Here is a 24,387-nt window from a genome sequence, read left to right as displayed (position 1 = left end):
AAAAAGTAGAGCCAGTGTAAGAGAGAGAGAGATCCAACAAACTTTTATTTCCACATTTTTCACCTCCAGAAACTTATTTTATTTGGGGACTTCAGTTGTACCAATTTTTGTTTTTAATTGCTTTGTCAAAGATGGTCATTTTTTTCATGGTCCATTTGATAAATCGTCACAGTGTGTTGGGTTTGCAAAACTGTGAATGATTAATATATTTCACATTTATTTTTCTGCCAAGACCACACAGACATATTTGACTGGGTATTTGGCATAAACTTGCAGCACATTTCCAACTACTGCCTTTCTTTTCTGCAGTGATGCTTTCTCAGAAAACTACTCAATCACAGAAGCTGGGTATCATTTGGCAGATGGTTTACCTCCTTTCTAGGTGGTATGTGCAAACATAACCCTCCACTGCCTTCCTTCAGGACTAACATTATCCATTCTACCAACCACAGCACTCAGTCAACTCCCTGTAGCTAATGCCCGGGGAGTGGGGGGAAGCTTTAAATCACAAGTTCTTTCTGTAAGATTTGAACCTACCGTATGTTAATCAATATAGTTACAGAACATAGTTTTTTTGCCTCAAAAAATAACTATTTCTAAGAGCCATATGAATTCTGGCCATTCTTAAGACAAAATCATAGATTTTACAAGCACTTGGGCCCATCTTGTATTGCTTTCCCAGGTAAAGTAACAGCTGGACTAGATGTTGAACAGGTAGGACTTGGACCAGCACCCATCCAGGGTGGTGCAGGCAATGCTGGGGGTAGTTTAACTTTATTTGCCATAATGCCAGCCCCAAAATCTCTAACTAGTTTTACTTTTATCTCTCCCTAAAATGTTCTGATCTTGAGCGCATTGCTGAAATGACTTCTATTTTTAATACTCATTATTATATCTTTAAAAGCCAATGTTGGGCCCGGCAGCGTGGCCTAGCGGCTAAAGTCCTCGCCTTGAATGCCCCGGGATCCCATATGGGCGCCGGTTCTAATCCCGGCAGCTCCACTTCCCATCCAGCTCCCTGCTTGTGGCCTGGGAAAGCAGTCGAGGACGGCCCAAAGCTTTGGGACCCTGCACCCGTGTGGGAGACCCGGAAGAGGTTCCTGGTTCCCGGCTTCGGATCGGTGCGCAGCACCGGCCGTTGCAGCTCACTTGGGGAGTGGGTCATCGGATGGAAGATCTTCCTCTCTGTCTCTCCTCCTCTCTGTATATCCAGCTTTCCAATAATAATAAATCTTTAAAAAAAAAAAAAAAAGCCAATGTTCAGGAGACAAGAGACAACTGCTACTGAAAAGATAGGGTTTTGTTTTTGTTTTTAGTTTTCAAAAGGAAGGGCACATGGGAAATCATCCTAGATACTCAGGATACTGAAGAATTATAAACAAGAGCCTTGACTATACTTTCCAGAAAATGGAGTAGATGAGACAGGGTGAGTAGACTACTTTGAATATCACTGGGTGTGGCAGTACCATGCCATCCCTAGTTGCTGGGTACATGGCCCTGGGGTGATTAAATCCAGAATTTGGAAGTATGAGTTTTTGAGTGTTTGGCATATATTTAAAGAGCATACTTGTGGTCAATTTTTTTCCCATATCTAGCAACCAGCTTCTCCTGCTCAGTCATGTTCTAGATGTTAAAGCATTAGAATATGAAATATTAATAACATGGTTAATACAACTTCCTACGTGTAAGTAACCTCAGACTAAGCCTACCTGTCAGTTATGTCTTAGATCTCAATAGGAACAGTGCCTATAAAGGTACATAAAAGTTCATGGAAAATAGAAATAGAAGCAAATTGAATTTGATACAGAATGTTTTGAAATTCATTGCGTAGTTTGTTTCACAATATGTATTTTCCAGGAACTTTTCCAAGATCTTGTCACAGTGTTTGGTAATCATCAGTAATCCAAATGTTGCACTGACATCTGTTTTTCAAAATATAAAGCCCTATTCTATGGGATATGTCAATTCCATGGTGTAAATTACTCCACTATGGTTGATGACAAGCTATGAACATGATGGCAGTGAAAGGTAAGGAAGGAATGCATATAGGTATTCATTTTGAAAGGCAAGAGACAAAGACCTTCTAGCCACAGGTTCACTTCCCAAATGTCTGCAATATTAGGGCCTGTAGCAGGCTAAAGCCAACAGCCTAGACCTCAGAAGGGGCCTGTCACATGGCATTACTGCTGCTCCCCGTGGTGTGCATTAGCAGGAAATGGAATCAAAGTGGAGGTGGTACCTGAGCAGGTACTCAAGCAGGATGCAGGTGCCACCAAGGGAGGTATAACCACTGAGCCACACATGCACTCTTGGTAGTTACAGTTGACAGGACTTGGCACACTGCTAGGACTTCCTTAAAGAAACTAAAGTTCTCTCTCATAAATCATACTCTTCGATACGACAAATATCATAAAATTCTACATAATTATCGCTTCTCGGCCTTTTGGCTAAGATCAAGTGTAGTATCAAGTGTAGTAATTCTATGTAATTAGAACTTGATCTATGTGATTGCTGTAATAACCACTTTTTCCATTATGTACTATGTGCTTTAGGATAATCTGCTACTGTATTCCGGGGAACTGTAAGTAGTTACTCAGTCCTGCTTAAGCCCCAATTGAGTCTTGGAAAATATCAGTGAGGGGGCAGCACAGGAGGTCCCTAAACCTTCCTTTGCCCAGTAAATGTACTGATTTAACAATTGCTATTCGGGGATAAATTCTGTTCGTAAGAAATTTCGAAAATGGCATAAAGATTCCTAGATCCAAAGCAAGCATGAAACTAGACACACTGAAGCTGGTGGAAAACCGGAAGTTTCCTCTCATCAATAGCCTTGTCCCTGAAACAAAGCTGTTTGATCAGGAAGTTAAGTCCCTAGCTCCTAGCTGCTCTTTGGGGAAGGAAAGGGAATAGATGTTTGTTGCATGAATGACTCCATACCTAGCTACGGCATCTTGGTTCTCTTCTCCTAATGGTTACAGAGGGGAGGAGGAGTGTGCACTCTGAGGTTCTATTCCAGGCTTTTCCTGATTGTGTTCAATAGGATGAATATCCTGTAGCTATTTATTTTGGAACTTAAATATCAAACACTCAAATCACTGGTCAAGACATTGCAGATTAAAATAAAAACTATAGTTTTTTTTTTTCCAGGCTCCCAAAATACAACTGGAAAGTGAAATGTGTCCCTGCATTTCATAGTGTACTGTTTAGCATGCATTTGCATATGCAGATGCCAGTGTTAACGGATCAGTTAATTGCAAATATAAAGCAGCCTCCTGAGGGCATATTTACTTCTCTTGTAAAGGCTGGCAAAGTTGTGTGGGCCATAAATGAATGCATGGAGCTGGATTTGCAGGACTCAGTTCAGACACTGGAAATGCTTAACTCGTAGCTCAAGCAGATTAGGGAAGTGTTGCTGTCAGTTCTGACAGCTTGTGCTTTTACAGGTAGTAAAGTCTGTTTATTTTCCCCAGAATTACGTGCCTGGTCACAGAAAACGACCTCTGTGCCCCTAACCTTAGCCCATCTGGAATGGGAGCACTCCCTCCTCACCCGTAATTAGAGCTGAGAGCATGTTTATATTCCAAGAAACAGCCAATTTCCCTTGCTGGCAAGTTACACGGCCCTCCCTTCTTCTAGTGCTGCTCAACCTTGAAGATCAAAGTTTTAAAACCAGGCAGCAGGGGTGAATATTCGAGGCAGCAATTAGGTGACTATTTGGGATGCCCACAGCCAGCATCAAAGTGCTTGTGTTGGAGTTTCAGCTCTGGTTCTGATCACAACTTCCAGTCAATGGATACACTGAAAGGCAGTGCTGGGGATCAAGTGCTGGGGTCTGCCATCCCGACTGAGTTCTAGGCTACTGCATCTGGCCCTGCATCAGGGAGTGGGCCAGCAGATGAAGGATTTCTCTTTATTTTTCTCTGTGTCTATGTTTCTTTGCCTTTCACATAAAAATGAAAATAAATTATTAAACACTATCAGTGTCTCCCACTGAGCAGAACTTGGACATCGATGCAGTGCACAATGGACATTTCCTGTATTGGTAGGAAGCTCTACTGAACGTATTTCCGAATCATTCAAAGTAGGTATCTAATTTAACCTTCAGCACTTTACAGATGGATTAAGGCCAACACAGCAAAGGTGAGTAAGTTGGTCGGAAATTACAGGGCTAGTCACTAGCAGAACGAAATTACACTGCACTTTAAATACTATGCTTCTTCCTCTCCTCTCCCAAGCAGAGTCATTTGATACACACACTGGAAAACTTTACGAAGTTACTCCAGGAACATGCTAGAATGGAGATCTTGGGGCCTGCTTCCGGCGTCCCTCCACCCCCACCCTGAGACTCCACTTTGGAAAGTGAGTAGAAGGGCCTGGAACTTGGTTTAGAACAGACACGAGGGACTCCGATATAGATGACAACAGGTGGCAACTTGGCGTATTCAGCTACTTGACAGTGTTAGCACTAGGATGGATGTACAGTGCCTGTGTAGTGTCACTGCTATGGGACCCAGAAACCACATATTTACAATCTTGGCTTTGCCGTTTACCAACAAGCTACATTTGAATAAGCTCATCACTCAGTCTGCATGATTATCTCACCTATAAAAAGGAAATACATTGAACAGGTATGAGAATTACATGTAAAAATTGTTTTGTTGGGTATGTGTGTATACACACGGCACAATGTACCTGGTGTGTAGTGTGTGTTTCATAAATACAGCTCTTAATTCCATTCATATTTTGAAGTTGTTCATTATGTGTAAAATTATTTTTTTCCATCAAGTATCCCCAACTGCTTGTTGCCTCACCCAACCTAGAACAGAAAGTACTTATCTGAAAAAGCTGGTTTGCTGTCAGGGAGACTGCTTATCTAGTCTCTAAAATAAAATGTCCTGTTTGCTTCCAGCACGCTTTGAAATGCCCAACTGCATTCAACTAGTCTAACAAGAATTCACATTTCCGACTAGGAAGAAATATGTGTAAATAATTTAGACATGTGTACATGTCTATTCCCACCTGGGCAAGAGGTCTTTTAGTCCAGTGAGCTTGTCAAGTGCAGTGAAAATACACTCTGCCTAAGTTGTCATTTTATATGTATAAGCTTACAACACTCTTAAAACCATCTATCAGAAATAAAATAAACAAGGGCTTCAAATCATCCAAAACGGTGACTGTAGTGCCACTTCATCATCAATTGTCTAAAATAACTTGATTGCTAAGATTCTGAAGATAGACAGTGAGTTTAACTCAAGTGTGAAGTGACAGCTATGCTAAGAAAAATAGAGATGGATGTCAGGATTGTGAAGTGACTGAGAGGTCACCTGAGCACTTTAGGTAGCACAGATCACCCAGGAGTCAGACACTCTCTGATTGACTTCAAGTCATTGTCATTAACAAGCGTGGAGAGCAGCAATCAGCTTGGCTACAGTGATGCATTTTATTATTGATAACGGTCCTCAGCATCATATCTGATGGTGACAGCAGCAGCCATGCCTGTGTCCACAGTGCTATGACAGAGTCTCTTTTTTTTTTATCTACTCAACATCCAGATAGGTACGCAGCAAACTTAATGAAAGTGGTACCTTGAGATAGAGAGGACCAAGTTTTGAATCCAGAGGCACGCATTCAGCTTAGCAGTTAGAATGCTAATCCAGACACTCCACCGCCCATGTCAGTGACAGGGCTGAACGTCTAGCTTCAGCTTAGGGCTAACGCAGTGATGGATGGTTCCAGTAGTAGGGTTCCTACCACCATATGGGAGACCTGAACTGAGTTTCTGGTTTCCAGCTTCAGCACAGGCTGGGCTGTTGGGACACTTGGGAACTCATCAGCAAATAGGAGCTCTACTTGTCTGTCTGTGATGCTGCATCTCAAATGATACATAAAAACTAAAATCAAAAAGATTTGAATCCAATTCCGTATTTCCTAGCTGTGTGGATGTAGAAAAATTGATTAAAGCCTTTCAGTTTCAGCTTGTCATTTGTATAAGAAGAATAAATTGTTCACTTTTTTAAATTACTGAGAATCATAATTAGTTTGTATGCATGTATGTATAAATAACTTGATATATAACTTAATTATATAAGGTATTTGAATCATAGAAGATATTAATAAATGCTGCTTCTTCTATCATTATTATCATAGTGATAATAGTGATAATGAAAGTTCTAGAAAAGTGAGTTTTTAAAAGATGCTTGGGGTAGGCATTTAGCCTAGCAGCTGGTGTCCTAATTAAGAAGCCCAAGTTCAGGCCCAGTGCTGTTACACCTGCAATGCTGGCATTCCGTAACTGAGTGCTGGTTCAAGTCCTAGCTGCTCCACTTCCAATCCAGCTCCTTGCTACTGCTCCTGGGAAATTAGTGGATAATGGTCCAAATTCTTGGATACAGATGGGTTTATAGGCTGCTGGCTCTGCTTGGCCCAGTTTCAGCTTTTGTGACCATTTAGGGAGTGAACCAGTAGATGTAAGATCTCCCTACCCCCAACTCCCAACCATTCCTGGTCACACCTTTGCCTTTCAAAGATACCTAATGTTCCACACTTGAACACGTGGTTTCAATGCCCAGTTCTGGCTCCTGACACTAGCTTCTTGCTAATGCAGACCCTGGGAAACAGAAGGCAATACTAGTTCAAGAAACTAGGCTTCTGCCACTTATGGAAACTGGACAGAATTTCTGGATCCTAGCTTCAACTCCAGCCCAGCACTGGACATTATGCACACTGGAGCAGCCAAGCAGTGGATAGGAACCCTCTCTGTTGCTCCATTTCTCTATTCCTTACTTCTTCCCTCTCTTTTCTCTCAAAAATTTTCAAAATTAAAATGATGTAGCCTAATACTGACTTAATCTGTTAACTAAAATTAACTAATACTTAAGTGATCCAAATGATACTTTACTTAAAAATCTGATTTCCATTGTAAATGAACACAGGATGAAAATTTCTGAGCGTGAGAGATTCAGAATAGTCAGACCTACGTAACACAGATAAAGGCCAACAGATTTGAACTACCAAAGATGACAGATTTTACTTAAACACTCTTGGTTGTAGTAATTGGCTAGTCTGTCACAAGGGGTATATGTTAAAAATCTGCATGCCATTTGCACCAGCAATTTGAACCAAAAGTTTAATTTGAAAATTCCTCATTAACTCTGAATAGTTGCATATATAAAAATATTAATGCATATTTGACTTTTAGAAACCAAAATTTAGAGCCCAGCATGGTAATATAGCAAGTCTAACCCTCCACCTGCAGCACCAGCATCCCCATAGGCACCAGTTCACGTCCTGGCCTCTGCACTTCCAATCCTGCTCCCTGCTTTTGTCCTGGAAGCTTCTTCCAGAGCTTTGGTCTCCTGGCACCCACATGGGAGACCTGAAAGAAGCTCCTGGCTTCAGGTCAGCTGAGTCATTTGGGGAATGAATCAATGAGTGGGAGACCTCCTCTTTCCCTCCTACACGCTGCAAAATCTACTTTTCAAATAAAAATAAATCTTAAAAGAGAAACCAAAATTTAAAAACAATTTACCTCACCATGTAGTTTTTAAAAAGTCATACTCACATGAAGGAGTAAGCCTGCAGATAGCAAAATTTTGATATAGAAAATGAAATGATATAAAAGCACTTATAAATTAGCATATGGGATATTAACTTTTGTGTGAAAATAGTTTTATACAAGTAGTTTATAATTGTATGCATTAAATTTTCCCAGTTTTAGTTGATAATAATCTGTCATGTTCTTCATTTTTTTACATTTGTCTATATTTGACTCCACAGAGCAGTTCTTAAGAATACAGTAAAACCACTGTGGTCACCATGTTTTATAGTATCCCTAAAGAACATTTCCATCCTTATTTGAATTTTCTTTTGACCAATGTCTTCCAAGATCAATAACCACTATTCTACTCAGTTTTTCCAAGTACTGCTTTTTTTTAGGTGTCACATGAGTGAGATCATGAAGTATTTGTCTTTATATCAAATGAAATAAACTATATGCACGATGTCCTGAGCTTCATTCATGCTGTTGCAAATGACAAGGTGTCTCTTATTCTAAAGGCTGAATCGTATTTATTGTGTGGATATGCCAGGGTTTTTTTTCCTTCATTGATTTGTTGAGGAACACTTTGATTTCCATATCCTGGCCATTCGGTACAATACTACAATGAACTACAAAGCTGACTTCACTGTATTTAAACCCACATATACTCAATAGGGGGACTGTTCAAGCACATGGCAATTCTTCTAAGGTATTAACACACTATTTTCCATAACGGTTACACAATTTACATTCCAAAGAGCACACAGGAATTTCTTCCACACCTGCTCCCATTTTTGCTAACATCCATTATCTTTTAAATAAAGACCCCAGCAAGCATGAAGTCTCAACATGTTTTTAAGTTTCTATGTATAACCAAACCTGCCCTATAAATGATACTTCAAGATGTTCTCTTGACAGAGAAGAGGAATAGCACCTACCAAAACCAAAGCCAAATGCGAAGAACATCCCAGTAAAATGACAACAGAAGACTAAACCAATGAACAACCCATTCCTAAAATGACAGGACCAAAGTACCACCCATACATATTAAACCCTGAACGTAAATGGCTTAAGCTCAATAAAACGTCACAGATTAGTACCCTGGATTAAAAATCAAAACCCATCTGTTTATTGTCTGGAGGAGACACACTTCAACAAAGATCAGCAGAAACTATATCACATGGGTTTTGTTGTTTTCTGTCAGTTTCATCTCTTCAAAACACTTCCTTCTGATTAAATCATTCAATGACTCGTAGATCATGCAGTGGCATCATTTTCTTTAAGAAGGTTCTTGATTTTCACTTCTTCAGCTACACATCAGTCATTTAATAGCATGTTATTTAACTTGTTGGTGTTGTTAATTTCTTTTTGCTCCCGGATGTTGATTATGTTTTGTGGCTTTTCATTTAAGGGGATGTAGAGTAGCTGTGTAATGGAGACTGTCATATCTAGTAACATATCCTTTAACTTCAGGCATTGTAAATTTCTATTTTTCTTTTCATTGTTGATTTTGTATTACGATTTTTCATTTAAGGGGATGTACAGTAGTTGTGTAATGGAGACTGTCATATCTAGTAACATGTCATTTAACTTCATGGCATTGTAAATTTCTACTTTTCTTTCTATTGTTGATTTTGAATAATGACTTTTCATTTAAGGAGATGTACAGTAGCTGTGAAATGGAGACTAACAATCAGATGTGAGGATGTAGTGTGGTATGCATTTCTGCTTCCAGACAAAGATGGACTTACAATGAAACTGTTTACTATATCTTGACAATAGAATTCTGGACTCTCTGCCATTGTCTAGGCCCGCAATGATGGACATGACTGTGTATGAAGAACTATATGTTAGTAATGATATAGAGAAACTGGTGGGAGGGAACTGGGGAGGGGATAAGGGAATATGAAACTGTACTATAAAATAATAACAATAATAATGTATTAAAAAAGTTTCTATGTATAAAATCTTAACTATTTAGACCTGAGTAATAAATATGCAGATTTTTTTATTTTTTCATTTTTTTCACTTTTATAGCTTTTTGCATATTGAAATTTTCCTCACTAATGTGTGATAAAATCCATAATATAGGGAACAAGTGATCTTGAAATATGACATTCCTTTATCCCAAAATATACATAACCCTTTGATCATTATCTATTTGCTAAGGTTTAATTCTAAAATTAGAGATTTATTCCTCTTCAATTCTGTGAAAATATTTTCTTCGGAAGAGGATTTACAAAGTTGTAGCACTTGCTTACCGTTTAGTTTAAGCAAGCTTGTCCACTAGTTCAAAGACACAAATTTTCATGTGCCTGGAGACAGAGGGAAGGTGGAGTGTGAGGGAGATACACTCAGAACTCAAGCTGTCCTTGGGCAATTCTGCTTGTTCGTTATTATCGTCTATTGAGGGCTAAATTTACACAAACTTCTTACCCAAGATCTCAGTTCAAAGTCATGGCTTTTTGATAATTTTATCAGCATGAATCTAACTTAGTTTTAAGCAGATCTGGAGACTTCTACCTTTTCTTGCCCTAAATAAAGTACAGAGCCAGGATCCCTTCATTGCAGATGAATATTTCTTCCACACTCCATCACTATCATTTAACAACCACAATAAATACATAAATAAGTAAGTAAGTAAGTAAATAAATAAATAAATAAATAAATCAGAAAGTACATGAAGAGAACCACTAAACTCAGAGCCTGCATTTCAGTCTCAGGCCTCCCCTGCCTATGCAATGAGACGACACCACCATCCGCTCTGCGGAGGGCCTGTTTCAGTTCTATGGTGATAGCCACTCCAGCCTCAAGGCTAAGGACAGCAGCTGTGAACATCTGGAAGCTTGCTAAGAGCATTTCTCCTAACACCTTTCTCTCCGTGTTCTAAGACATAACCTGACAATTCTGAGGGCCGAGAGTGGTAATAACCCAGGTGGGTTTCCTTTAAGAGGGAAATGCCACATAACTGTGTTTCTATTTTAACAAGGAGAATAAACACTTCCAACTAATGTGATGCTGCCAGAAATTGAATGATTCAAAAGATAGGGCCTGTAGCAAATGCCAGTTCATACAAAAAGAAAAAAAATCCAATCACTGTGGTGATCAGATAAGGCTTGTTTCTCCTGGTGGGCAGTAGATTGTGTTTTGAAGATACGTGTTTTTTAAAGTTATGAAAAGCAAAGTCATTTCTTTCTTATTTTAATCCAAAAAACGCATGTAAAGACTTTGCTTGTTCTGTATGGCTTTCTGAAGTGGAAAAAATTACCTGCAATTGTATCTTCACATTATTTTTGATAAAAACACATTTGATAATTGCCCAAGATTATGCTGTAAAATGTGGAGATCCAAGGGTTGTTTCAGAGGCCTGGAGAGGCTTAAAAAATGATCTGGTAGGAATAACTTATTACAAATTAGTATTTCCTAAAAAGGTATGATTATTTCCTAATCTAACAATGTAAGATTAAAATGCGGTAGCTGTTGCTGGAATTCGGTCTCAGCTCTGTGCTCTTTCTTCTCAATGCCCGCCTACAGAACACCAACCATATCAATTTGTTGATGATCCTGAAATTTATATCGCTAACCCAGAACTATATGAGTTCCCCATTTGCCCAGTTTTTGTTCTTGATTATTTTAACTTACAGCTCTTCAATACACTTAACATGTAAGCAGAATAAAACTGTTTAGTTTTTCTCACAAACAGTGGTCATCTAGTTTCACTAAAGACTACACAAACATGAACAGTGCTTTTGAGCACACATGGAGCCAAAATGATCAGGAATGGGATTAGCTCTCTGACATGCATGGGTTATTTTCTATATTTCTTCTTATGTTGCATCTCACTATAGATTTTTGACTATACAAAGTGAGGTGAAAAAGCTGTGATTAGATAAACACAACATGTCACCTAAACTGTTAGTTGACTTAAATTTTGTTACTGTAACAGAGAGGTTATGCCTTTGTGGAAGAGAAATCAAAAGGGCAAGGCATAGATAGGGAAGGAAATATATTCTGTATTATTATAAGGATGGAGAAACACAGTATGGACAAAAGACAGAGAATATCTCTGCTGCTCTTTGTGGCTGCAGCAAAAGGAGCATAATGTCTTTGCCAAAGATCATCACAGCAAATTTCCATCACAGTATCTTCCTGCGCTGTGGTTGTGGGCTCATGCCCTTAACTCCCAAACAAGAGAAAGAGTCGACGGCTCAGTAACCCTTTTTCTGGGCATGTCTCATGGCTCTGGATGGATAGAAGCACGTCACAAAACTAACATTGTCCAGTTTAGATGGTTACCTTCAAATGATCTACCACCTCTCATTTGTCTGTTTTTTTTCACTTAGCAGTCAAGTATTATTTCACAAGTATGACTACAGAAATGCTGTCAGACCAACCTACGTGAAGGGGACAGTGGAACCTGAGAGGCAGTGTGGCAGGAAACAAAGAGGATCAGACCCGGTGAGGCCAAGGGGCTGCAGGTGCACAAGCATCGGGCTTCCAGCTTCACTGAGCTTTCACATCCCTCTGGCCTCAGCTGCTGAGTTCCCCCATGAAGTCCATCTTCAGCATTATGACAGGTAACAATAAACTGTTACTTTAAGGTACAATACTCAATTTCAGGATGGCTTGTGATGAAGGAGTATGTAACTAGGACTGCTGAGTAAATGTTCTACCAGTGCTTGAGATGTGGCAAGGAACCAAGTATGTTGCTGAATGGATAAAATCACCGCTGGAGATGAATCAGATATGAAAAGCCTTTAATTTCAAGTTGCCTCTCAGAATGCTTGTCTTTGAAAATCTCCATCCCCTACAAGGTTTCTAAAAGCTGCCCATAAATGCTTTCTTCCTCACCAGGTCTTCCTCACTGTTTGCTACATCAGGCAAGCAGCTGGACCTCAGGAACTGGGGAGAGTTTGGAAAGGGAGTTTTGGCACTGAAGAGCTGTGGCATAACATCACCCTTGGCTAGCAGCTGGAAGTTTGAGAATTTCACTCCTGTAAGTGTTATGATATAGACAGTGGGCATTTAAGCACTTCAAGCAGTTGGTTTATCCAAGTGTTACACTCTTCATTTCCCTACCTTCATCCAAACCCAAATCCCAGTCTGGATCTTTTGACTGAATACAATGATTGCGTGTAATTAGTCCGGGTAATAAACAATCTCTGTTTGGAGACTCAGCGAATTTATCAACCTCTAGTTGCCTTAATTTTCACTTTGTTTAAGAGGCTAATGGAATAGAGAAATAACTGCTTCCTTATTGATCGTCTTTACATAGGGTTGAAAGCACTTTGTACACACAAGCAAATTCTTGCCTTCAGAAATAAGTATGTTTTAAAAAATAATGTTGCCAACAGCTAAATGTATAATTGTCCAAGTATAGAAAAGCCTGCATACAAAACATTTCAAAAACCTAACACTGAATATTTGTAAATGACACACTTACAGTCATTTTGTGTGTAGCTCTATAACCACACTCAGTGCACACAGATGTGCAGACACACATCTCTCAACATGCACACCAGCACCATGGTGTAGTGAGTCAAAGCACCACCATGTGGGCATGGGTCTGATTCCTGTCACCTCCACTTCCACTCCAGCTGCCTTCAAATGTCCTGGGAAAAGCAGTGTAGCCGAGCTCCTATCATGTAAAACCATGGCCCAGACCCATGCCCTTTCCCCTTGCCCAGGTGTCCTTGCCTGCCTTTTATCAAACAGAATTCAATGACTTAGGGAGTGATCCCCTAAAGTCAAGAATCCTAACGGCCAGTATTGTCAGGAAGGAAATCCTGTGACACATACAAGTGTAGAAGACGATCTAAGAGTTTATATCCCTGCCACCCTTGTGGAAGACCCTGGTAAATTTCCTGGCTCCCATCTGTATTCCTCTGTGTACATTTCTCTTTTTATCTTCTTTCTCTTTCTCCTCTTTCTTTCTTTCCTTTTCTCTCTCTCTCTCTGTCTCTCTCTGTCTCTCCCCCATCTCCACCCACCCCAGGTAATTCTGTCTCTCGACAAATGAACATAGAATGAACCAGAAAGGAAAGCTTGAATAGTTTCTCTCTGAAAACCACACTACTTCTTTTTCTTCATTTAAATTTCCATAATGCTGTCAGTAGACACAGAAATGGGAGGTTTGGAACCATATAATCCTTCACACCAAAAAATTTCAAGTTTCTGATATTGGTCCTTTTGGATTTTTTTTTTTCTACTTTAACACTCAGAATTTTGTTACCAATTTAACATTTTGCATGTAAGTGGAATCTGCTTTGGTGAACAAGTTTAGATTCAAAGCCAGGCTTTCTTGGATGCTGATTTTCTTTTGGCTATTTAGTTGACTATATCCCAAACACAGTCAAATAAAACAGAAATTAGTATAAAAAAGTTTAAGTGACTTAATTAGAAACATTTATTCATAAGAAGGTGTCCATGGAAACATACAGACCACTTGCTAAAAATGCATCCATTTCTTTCCTGTATCAAAGATCAGGACCTTTTTTAATTAAAGATTTTTAAAATCACTGTATGTGGTATGCCAGAACCCTTTCTATCGGGGCTTCAAGAATCTACTGGTGGGCCCGGCAGCGTGGCCTAGCGGCCAAAGTCCTCGCCTTGAATGCCCCGGGATCCCATATGGGCGCCGGTTCTAATCCCGGCAGCTCCACTTCCCATTCAGCTCCCTGCTTGTGGCCTGGGAAAGCAGTCGAGGACGGCCCAAGGCTTTGGGACCCTGCACCCACGTGGGAGACCTGGAAGAGGTTCCTGGTTCCCGGCTTCGGATCGGTGCAGCACCGGCCCGTTGTGGCTCACTTGGGGAGTGGGTCATCGGATGGAAGATCTTCCTCTCTGTCTCTCCTCCTCTCTGTATATCCGGCTTTCCAATAATAATAATAATAATAAATCTTTATAAAAAAAAAAGAATCTACTGGTTAAAAAAATGCAGTTACAAGGTTTTCACTAAATAAACAAAAGACAATTTTAAGTATTTTTCCGAGACATTGTACATTGATAATTTGTGAAATGGAAGTAATAGTCATGAACACTCAACCAGACAATGACACGCTGATTACAAAGAAAGATTATTACTGAAGTTTTCTAGCTTACACTTCAACCATTTCAAGAAAAGAAAACTAGATGTGTGGGAAATTACATACTGTTTTATACTTCTCAGGAGATTAGCCTATGCATGTAAGTGTTGTATATCCTTTGAAAACCACCTACCCAGAGTGGAAACAGGAGTGTAAATTACATGACTCTTCAATACTAATGTCAAGTATCCTTTCCGTAGATCAGTCCTTACTTGATGTTTTGATCTCATATTTTTTATTCATTTCTTCTCAGAAGATTATTCAAATTAAAAAAAACAGTATGCAAGTAAACAATTCTGAATTCACGGGACAAAAGGCACCTTAAACGATACCATGCTTAATGACTTCAGTTATTGTCCAGTGGTGAGGCCCTGATCTCCAGCATTATGGTTTGATGTTTTACTGATTGTCTAATTTTCACCATTTTCTTAAGCTTAAACTTAAAACATGGTTTGTCGTCACTTTGTTGTGAATGATAAACAGTTGTCTCAGAAAACAAAAAAAAAAAAACACAAGAAGGATCAGTACCAGGAGGCTGAAATTTTTGTTGTAGAGCATTATATAATTCCAAACCTGGTGTGCAGACATAGGACCCTTGGAACTGATCAGACTGGGTTAGGCTTTTCTGGTGAAGCCCAGGAGAAGGCAGCACACAGACCTGCACTCCATCCTGCCAGGGGAGGTTCTGAATCACATCTGGACTGTGCCAGCATGCACAGTGACAGCAGATGCCCAACCAGCATGCCTAAACCTCAACTGTGGTCCTCTAGCACTCGGGGCTGGACAGGACCTTCTTGCCCCTGACCAAAAGGTCTGTCCTGTGTAGAAAACCAACGTTAACATATGCTTAATACAAAACTGACAATGATTAAAAACTTAATATGAAAGAAACGTGTTTCATGATTTACTGACTCAAGATTCGAACTTACTCAGGTTTTTTTTTTTTTTTTTTTTGGATTTAACTATTTTTATTGGAAAGTCAGATTTACAGAGAGGAGAGAAAGATTTTCAATTCATTGGTTCACTCCCCAAGTGACCACAATGGCTAGAGCTGAGTTGATCTGAAGCCAGGAGCCAGGAGTCTCCTCTGGGTCTCTTACATGGGGACAGGGTCCCAAGGCTTTGGGCCATCTTCTAATGCTTTCCCAGGCCACAAGCTGGGAGCTGGATGGGAAGTGGAGCTGCTGGGATATGAACTAGCACCCATATTGGATCCAATATGTGCAGGGCAAGGATTTAGCCCTGGGTCCTCAAATTGTTAAAAAGATATATTCCCACAAGTGAGAATAGGTGTATAAATGTGTTTTTCACTCTTTTTCATATGATGTCATTTGGTCCTACAATATGACCTATTGATTTTTATATATTCTTAAATATGAGTCTTCCATTACTTTGATAAACTTTCACATACTATAATGTGACATTATTTCAAATTGATCTTAAAAATTATAGCAACATGAATAAAAGATACATGCTAGAAAAATGTGACTTTTCTAGTATTTTTAAGCATAAAAACATGACTAGACTGATATCGTTTTTATATTAGTAGTGAACAAGGGACTATTGTAAACATCTTAAAGCCACTTAAATGCTAGTACATACTTTAAAGGCCAGAGTGTGCTTTGCTCACATCACAGCAAAAGTTCACGCACATATTTGCAGGATATATCTTGAAAAAGAAAAATGTGTCAAAATGAGATAAATGAAGATATTTAAGTGACATTTGCCATCAGAGAAAGTACAGATTATTGTGGATGCCGGAAAAGATGAAGGTAGCAATGTTATGTATTTTTAAGATTTAAGTCAAAAACGTGACTCCAGCCAGTCTTTCTGACATTCTGAAGAAAAATATGGCACAAGGTTCAAAGTAAAAATAAAATCTATGTAAACTCATTTTTTAACTCTCATGGAGAAGCCACTTCTGTCTACATAAAACATATAGCAAGTCAAATTATCAGAAATTTAATATAAAAATAGTATTTCAGGTTAAAAAAAAAGCACCATGATTTTAGAACCACAAATCAACAAACCAGAGTATGACCATCGGAAAACATCACCAGTGTCTGTTTGTGACTAGGCATGTGAGGGTTTGAACCAGAACGCATCCATCAGGATCCTTTCAGAAGAAAAGTTCCTGTACTAATTTTCTAATGTCCAAAGCATTTATGTTACGGGCAGAGAGAAAAGGGAGATACAGAGACACATACAGACACACACTCCCAGCTGCTGGTTCCTTGCCTCCATGCCTCCCTTCTGCCTGACAGGGCCGGGATAACGATGGGAATGAGGAAACCATGCGGGTCTCCTCTAAGGGTAAAAGAAAGCAAATTGCTGTTCCCATTGTCCCATTCCCACAGCCTCCCAGTCTGCAGCGCAGGGCTGGAGTCTGGAGCTGGATGTCAGCCACTAATACTTTCAAACCCACATTCTCACTGCCAGGCTAAATGGCCTCCTCGAACTAATTTTGAAGTTTCCTTCCTTGGCTTATGGCTGATAGGTTTTTCTTTTTAAGCTCAGTTCAGAAAAATCAGTAGAAAAAGAAAAATTCTGACAAAGTCATTTAATCAGATGCTGCTCCAATTCTAATTCAGTTCCTGGATAAGCAACTTGGAACAACAGCAAGAGGCTAGGCCCCCTTACCCTTGTTGGAGACTCGGAACAAGCTCCTGGCTAAGGATGGGTCCAGCTGCAGCCATTGTGGCCATTTGGAGAGTAAACCAACAGACGCATGATCTCTCTTCCACCCCTCTCTCTCCTATCTCTCTCTCTGTAACTCCTTCCTATTAAATGGATAAATTATTCCTACAAAAAATGCCTCGCGAACAAAAAATTTATAGTCATACAATATGGCCATGTAGTACAGTGTCCAGTGGAGAGATTTCAAAGTAGATTCCAGTTCAGGTTTGGGGAGGGCCTGGCGCCGTGGCCTCGCGGCTAATACTCTCGCCTTGAATGCACCAGGATCCCATATGGGCACCAGTTCTAATCCCGGCAGCTTCACTTCCCATCCAGTTCCCTGCTCGTGGCCTGGGAGAGCAGACGAGGACGGCCCAAAAGCTTGGGACCCTGTACCCGCGTGGGAGACCTAGAGGAAGTTCCTGACTCCTGGCTTCGGATCAGCACAGCACCGGCTGTTGCGCTCACTTGGGGAGTGAATCATCGGACGGAAGATCTTCCTCTCTGTCTCTCCTTCTCTCTGTATATCTGAATTTCCAATAAAAATAAAATAAATCTTTAAAAATAAATAAATGAATAAAAACAAATTCAGGTTTGGTATTTTCTATTGAGGCTTCTGTGCAAGTTATTTGGGCTTTTTTGTGTCCTTTTGACCCTATTTATAAAATGGAGACAAATGTTTATTGAATAGTGTCACTGTGAAAATTAAATACAGTAATATGAGATAATTAATAGAAAATATTTAATAAAGTGTTATTATTTACAAAAGAGATTTGGATATAAATATCTCTAATAAAAGCAAAAGAACAATCACCTCTATCCGAGGGGTTGCTTTTGTGGTGCTATCGGAGCTAAGGGAGCATTTGCAATTAATCACTGTTATTAGATTTTATTTATAAACTTACATCATAAAAACTTCCAAATGTACAAATAAACCTGCATGTACATGCTACACACCTTCCGAATAACACACTTAGCTCTTAATTTCTGTATTTGATTAATTTGATTTTATTATTCTCCTCTGAATGCTACTATATCTTGACTCCTTCTTTGTCCAAAACACTAAATGATTAACCAAACAGCAAAGTGTTTAAACATACACCTGGTCGGGTTGTTGTTTTAAATCCCACATGTGGGCCTGGCAGCGTGGCCTAGCGGCTAAAGTCCTCGCCTTGAAAGCCCCGGGATCCCATATGGGCGCCGGTTCTAATCCCGGCAGCTCCACTTCCCATCCAGCTCCCTGCTTGTGGCCTGGGAAAGCAGTTGAGGACGGCCCAATGCATTGGGACCCTGTACCCGCACGGGAGACCCGGAAGAGGTTCCAGGTTCCCGGCTTCAGATCGGTGCAGCACCAGCCTGTTGTGGCTTACTTGGGGAGTGGGTCATCGGATGGAAGATCTTCCTCTCTGTCTCTCCTCCTCTCTCTGTATATCTGACTTTGTAATAAAAAAATAAATCTTAAAAAAAATAAATCCCACATGTATAAGCTATTAGCTCTCTAACCAAATGCATTTTATATCATCTCTTTTGTCATGAAGTACTTCATCCATAAAATGGCAATAATGACAAAGATTTTATGAGAACTAGATGAGCTGATTAAGACAAAAATCTCAGCATACTGCCAGTGTGGTAAGCATCCAATAAAAGCTGGCTATTACTCTGCTAAGGGCCAAGAAATCTACATTGATTTATTAATCTTGGTGTTATTAATCTGTAACTTTGTATCATTGATTACGAAGAATGAGGACTGTAGTTCTTTTCTTGATTATTAAAATGATGTTTCTTTGATAATACAAGCTCAATGTTTCACAAATATTTAATGAGTCCTTAAAAAGGTCTATTTGCATTTTGTAGGGCAGAGAAATTCAATATACAGCTATACACAACCTAATTAATTCCTCATTTCTCCATTTTCATAGCTGTATGGTCCATTTGATCTTTAAAAACTTTGAAGTCCTTTAAATGTCATATTAAACATCATACAGCATTTATTTCTGTATAGAATCAACTAAAACCCATCGAGGACTAGAGCACAGTCACTCTTCTGTTCTCAGTTCTTGTCTCCTATCTGGCATGATGATGTAGAATATGCCAATGGCATTCTATCTGTCTATACTTTGGTTGTATGTGTTCCTCATGACAGCCTGTGATTTCCTATGGCTTACTGATCTATATTTCTGCAGTCATCGCTTTGATTACTCATCAAATACAAGCTGCCTCCAGATGCTAAGTTCTTGAGCAAGGTACCTTTTCTATAGTCTCCATACCTGTGAGCTAGATGGTATTCACACTGCCTGGGGACGGAAGTTTAGAATCCTCAGCGAAGAGTTTGCCTCAGTGTTAAGGTGCCTCTTGGGACACCCTGATGTCCTACTAGAGAGCCTGGATTTGGATCCCCTGCATCTGCTCCTGGTCCCAGCTGTCTAATGCGCACTCTAGGAGGCAACAGCTCTTAACACCCATGTGGCCCAGCCCTTGGTGCTTTGTCATTTAGGAAGGAAAGCATTGTGTCCCAGTAAGTTAACTGCCTCTTCAGATACCAGCATCCCATTATCAAAGTACTGATTCTAGTCTGAGCTACTCTGCTTCTGATCCCACTTCTTGTTCATGAATCAGGGAAGACAGTAGTATTCTAGGTATTTGAGCTGACACCCGTATGAAAGACCAGAATAAATAATAGTATGAATGAATACAATGTTAAACTAGAAATGATACGATTGCTCTTGGAGATAATGAAAATCAAGTCATACAAGCTGGAAGAATTTGATAAGATCCATTAACCTCTTGTCTACCGCCAACACATGATGCATCCTTATTGAAAAAGTGGCATCTGAACTAGAGAGTGGGATGGAGCGGAACTAGGGATGCACTGTATCACAGCAAGTTAAGTCTCCTCCTACAACAAAGCTGCTACCTGCAACAACACCAGTTCAAGTCCTAGCTCCTCCACTTTGGATGAAGCCGTGCTTGGCAGCAGCAGGTTACCTAACTACCACCACCCAGGCTTTGGGATGGCCTAACTTCAGCTGAAGAAGCCATTTGAGAGGAGAACCATTGGAAGGTGATTTCTCTCTGTCCCCTTTTTCTAACTAAGCCCAAAGAAATAAAAATAAAATATGAAATGTTTGGGGATAAAACCATGAGTCTAACTTGTAATTATCTGTTTATTTTGTGGGAGGTTCAATAAATTGCGATGTGAATCCTAAAAAGCTACATGCTTCAGAAGATTAGCCAGGATCAGCATAGTGGAAGAGCAAGGTGGGTGCTGGCTCGTGTCCCAGCTGCTTCACCCAGCTCCCTGCTTGTGGCCTGGGGAAACAGAAGATGGCCCAAGGCTTTGGGACCTTGCACCTATGAGCTCCAGGCTCCTGGCTTCACATAAGCTCAGGTTGGCCATTGCAGCCATTTGGGGATTGACCTAATGGATGAAAGAATTTTTCTTTCTGTAAAATGTCTTTCAAACAAACAAACAAACAAAAAAAATCCTTAAAAAAAAAAAAAAGAATAGCCAAAGCATTCTAAATGTTGATTTGGTTTTTTAGCCAGTATGCCAAACATCTACCATAATAAACTTTTTTTATTTCAGTGTGCTTGTGTTAGTTCTTATGTCACTTAAGTTTGGACTGAAATTGAGAAGGTTGATGATTGAACAAAGGTTAGAAAAAAAAATGCCTTGGCTTTTTGCTTTCTGCAGTTTATTAGCCAGGATCAAACACAATCAAAATGTGCTAAATGGAAATTTACAGAAATAATAGACAAACTCTAAATTATGCACCATTCTGAGAAGACTGATGAGATCTCATGCCATTCACTCCACCTTGGCAAAGACATCCGTCATGCTATTGTCTAACTTTGTACCTTTGTGCCTTTGGGCACTAAGTAGCCATCTCAGTACTCATAATACTGTAATGCTTGTGCTCAAGTACATCTTCTTTTATCCAATAATGTCCCTGGCCTGGTTGAGTAGTGAAGCTAGTAGCTCAGATAAGCTCAAGAAAAGTCAGTCATCATAAAATACTTCCTCCAAGTGAAAGAGTGAACATTTCCATCTTCAGGAGAAACAAACACATCCTATGCTAAGCTTACCGTAAGGAAAGTCTTCTATCCCAATCTATCTCATATAGTTGTAAAAAAGGAAAAAAGTGTATGTTAGCTTTGCTACCACAACTAAACTGCATAAGCTACGGCCACAGTGACTCACAAACTGTGGATAGGAGACAGGAACAGAAAAGATGCTCTGACTGACCTTTACAGGTGCTGCCCAAAAGCTCTGAATTCACTTGCTTGTGTATGATTTACATCATCCTTCATCATCAGAAAAAAGAGAAGTACAGGATAGATATTCTGAGGAACAGAAAGAGGAAACACTTTCTTATAGTTTACTAGAGAATACTTTTGACAATTACTGTACTTTATTAAGTATTACTAATTTTTTACCATGATTAGGTCATGAATTAAATCTTATCCTAACTGTATATAGAGGGGAACAACAGTGTGTGTAGGTGTAGGGCTCAGACCACACTCAGTTTCAGATCCTACTGGGAGCCTTATCCCTTGCAGAGCCAAGAGGACGAATGTAACCCAAATAATACTTGGTAACCAACAAATACAGGATGTCTTTATTGGTGACAGCACAATGGATCAATGGCTAATCCTTCACCTGCAAGCACAGAATCCCATATGGGTGCCTTTTTGTGTCCCGGCTACTCCACTTCCCCATCCTGCTCCCAGCTTGTGCCAGGGAAAGCAGTCAAGGATGGCCCAAAGCCTTGGGACCCTGCATTTGTGTGGGAGACTGGGAAGAAGCTCCTGACTTCAGACTGGTTCAGCTCTTGCCTTTGCAACTATTCTGGGAGTAAAGTAGTAAATGGAAGATTTTTCTGTCTCTCCTACTCTCTGTAAAATCTGTCTTACCAAGAAAAATAAACCTTTAAAGAAAAAAGATGCCATTATATGTCACCTGCCAGACTTCAAATCACCTTAGCTACCTTTACCTGTACATTTTTTTTTAAATTTTACTACAGAAGACATGCTGTATCTATTTGTTACTTTTCTCTTCATGTTCGCTAAGCATGACACATCCTTGCATTGATACATCCCTGGCTTTACCCAGCCAGAATCTTGTTGTTTTGAAAATGGCAAAAAGACAATGTAAGTCAAAGAAAAAACAAATGGCACCAAAGTTAAACATCTTCAAAGTATTTGAAGATGTTGCAGGAGGGAAGAGTCTGAAATTAATTTTACTGAAATCAAGGGGCAACAGATTTTTTGTTAATAGTTGAGAAAGGATGGGAACAGGGATTTTTTTTCATTTGCCTATTATTGGTCTTATTCCAAGAAGGAAAAATAAACTCACATCTTCCTGCCTGGAGATAGTTTTTACAAGTTGCACCAGAGTCTGCTAAGTTTGATGTAAGTCTGCAGGGAAAGTTGGAGAGAGGGTACTGTCTCCCATCATACCTACATTTAAAAGAAGTGCCTCCTAGGCCTTCCAGAAACACTATCCTGAGTAACAGAAGGACTTATAAGAGATGGTATCTCAAAGGGGTGAAGGAAGAATTTACAAGGAAAACCTTCTTGAAGAACAAGCTCAGGGATGGAGGAGCTCAGTGCCTGGAGTGGGAGGAAATTTGTGGGTAAAGTCCTCTCTGATCCAGCAATCTATGCACTGAACACCCCTCGAGCACTTTCTTCTGGTTCTATGATGAGTTTCATTAGATGCTTTTACTCACTTCCCCTCCTCCCGCATTGTGCTTAAAATGTTCCACTGTGATCAGATTTTTAGGTTGGTTGCCCCCTGGAACCCTCCTAACTGCTGTGGTAGAACACACCTTGCTTTGGGCACTGATTTGTCCAAATGGAGACTCTTCTTATGGCTGAGACTAGTATCAAGATGGTCTCCTTCATGCTGCCCTGTAACTGTAGATTCTTGCTGTCTGTTTCTACAGATTTAGATTAGCTGAAACTATCTTCTAAGATGAAGGATTCCATAGATAAGCCTAGTTAACCTCACTGATATTTCTGTTGTGATTATAAACATTGCTTGACCATGTCTTCTCATAGCAAGTGTCTGCAGTGCAGGTTCCTGGATGCTAAATAACCACGTGACCACCCAAGCGACTGAGCCCACCTACATTCACACCACCACACCGGACCACCTGATGGGACTTACTCCCTCAGCATTCCTTTATATTTCATTGTGTTTCCTCCAATGTAATAGCTTCAAGGTGGTTTTTGTGCTTTGTTCTTATAGATTCCTAGTGCTTTTTGATAGCTTGTATCTCTTCACTTACCAATACCCCAAACTTACTCTGACAATCTTTCTACAGAACATGCTGAATCGTCAAAGTGCCATCCTCCTCCTCCTCCTCCTCCTCTTCCTCCTATTTTCCTTCTCCTTTAACAGCTGCCCCCTCATTATGAGCCTCCCTCCCCGCTTTTAACCCATTCCCTTTGGGATCCACAAATTGGTTTGATCCTGATTGATTAGATGAGCTCTAAGAGTGCATGAAAGTGCTCCAGGAGCACAAAAATGCCAGCAACCAAGTTCCTAAAATGGAGAGATGGGACTTGCAACCCCAAAAAATAGGGGGAAAAAAGAAGCAACTTTTGTCAACCTCTCAATTTTTAGAATGATCCTAATGCATGGTAAATGTTTGTTTAGTGAATGACTATGGCACAGCTTTGGGTAATGGATTATTACAAACATAATCCGTTCACCTTCTCATAATCAAACATGCCTTTAATCAAACTTCCCCATTATGGAAATAAGCTGCTGGGTGTTGTTATGTTAATCCTTCCAGACTGTGTGTATTGAATGCAACACTTTGAAGTGTTTTCCTGAGTCATTCCTAACACTTTTTATTAATGAAATAGAAGACTATTTGCTTATTTTTGGTGTGTTTGTTTTCCTGCTCCAGCCCTAAAACCAAGCCAGTTATTTTGCTTTGCCCACCTTGCACTTTTTTATTCACAGAAAAAGAAAAAAAAAAAAAAATAGAACAGCAGGCTGTCAGCAAACACTCTGTCTTAAATAATTGAATAACAAGCACCATTATCTCAAAATACCTCTGGAAAAGAAAAGCAGAT

The 24,387-nt window shown here is 39.8% G+C and overlaps 1 pseudogene; it reads left to right on the top strand.

Annotated features, from left to right (window-relative positions):
• Nucleotides 1–2,427: 2,427 nt before the first annotated feature.
• Nucleotides 2,428–2,529, top strand: LOC118760146 (U2 spliceosomal RNA; annotated as a pseudogene).
• Nucleotides 2,530–24,387: the final 21,858 nt, after the last annotated feature.

The sequence above is a fragment of the Ochotona princeps genome, chromosome 19 (genome assembly GCF_030435755.1).
Source record: "Ochotona princeps isolate mOchPri1 chromosome 19, mOchPri1.hap1, whole genome shotgun sequence".
In the NCBI taxonomy this organism is placed as follows: domain Eukaryota; kingdom Metazoa; phylum Chordata; class Mammalia; order Lagomorpha; family Ochotonidae; genus Ochotona; species Ochotona princeps.
This window is presented reverse-complemented; position numbering and strand designations above follow the sequence as displayed.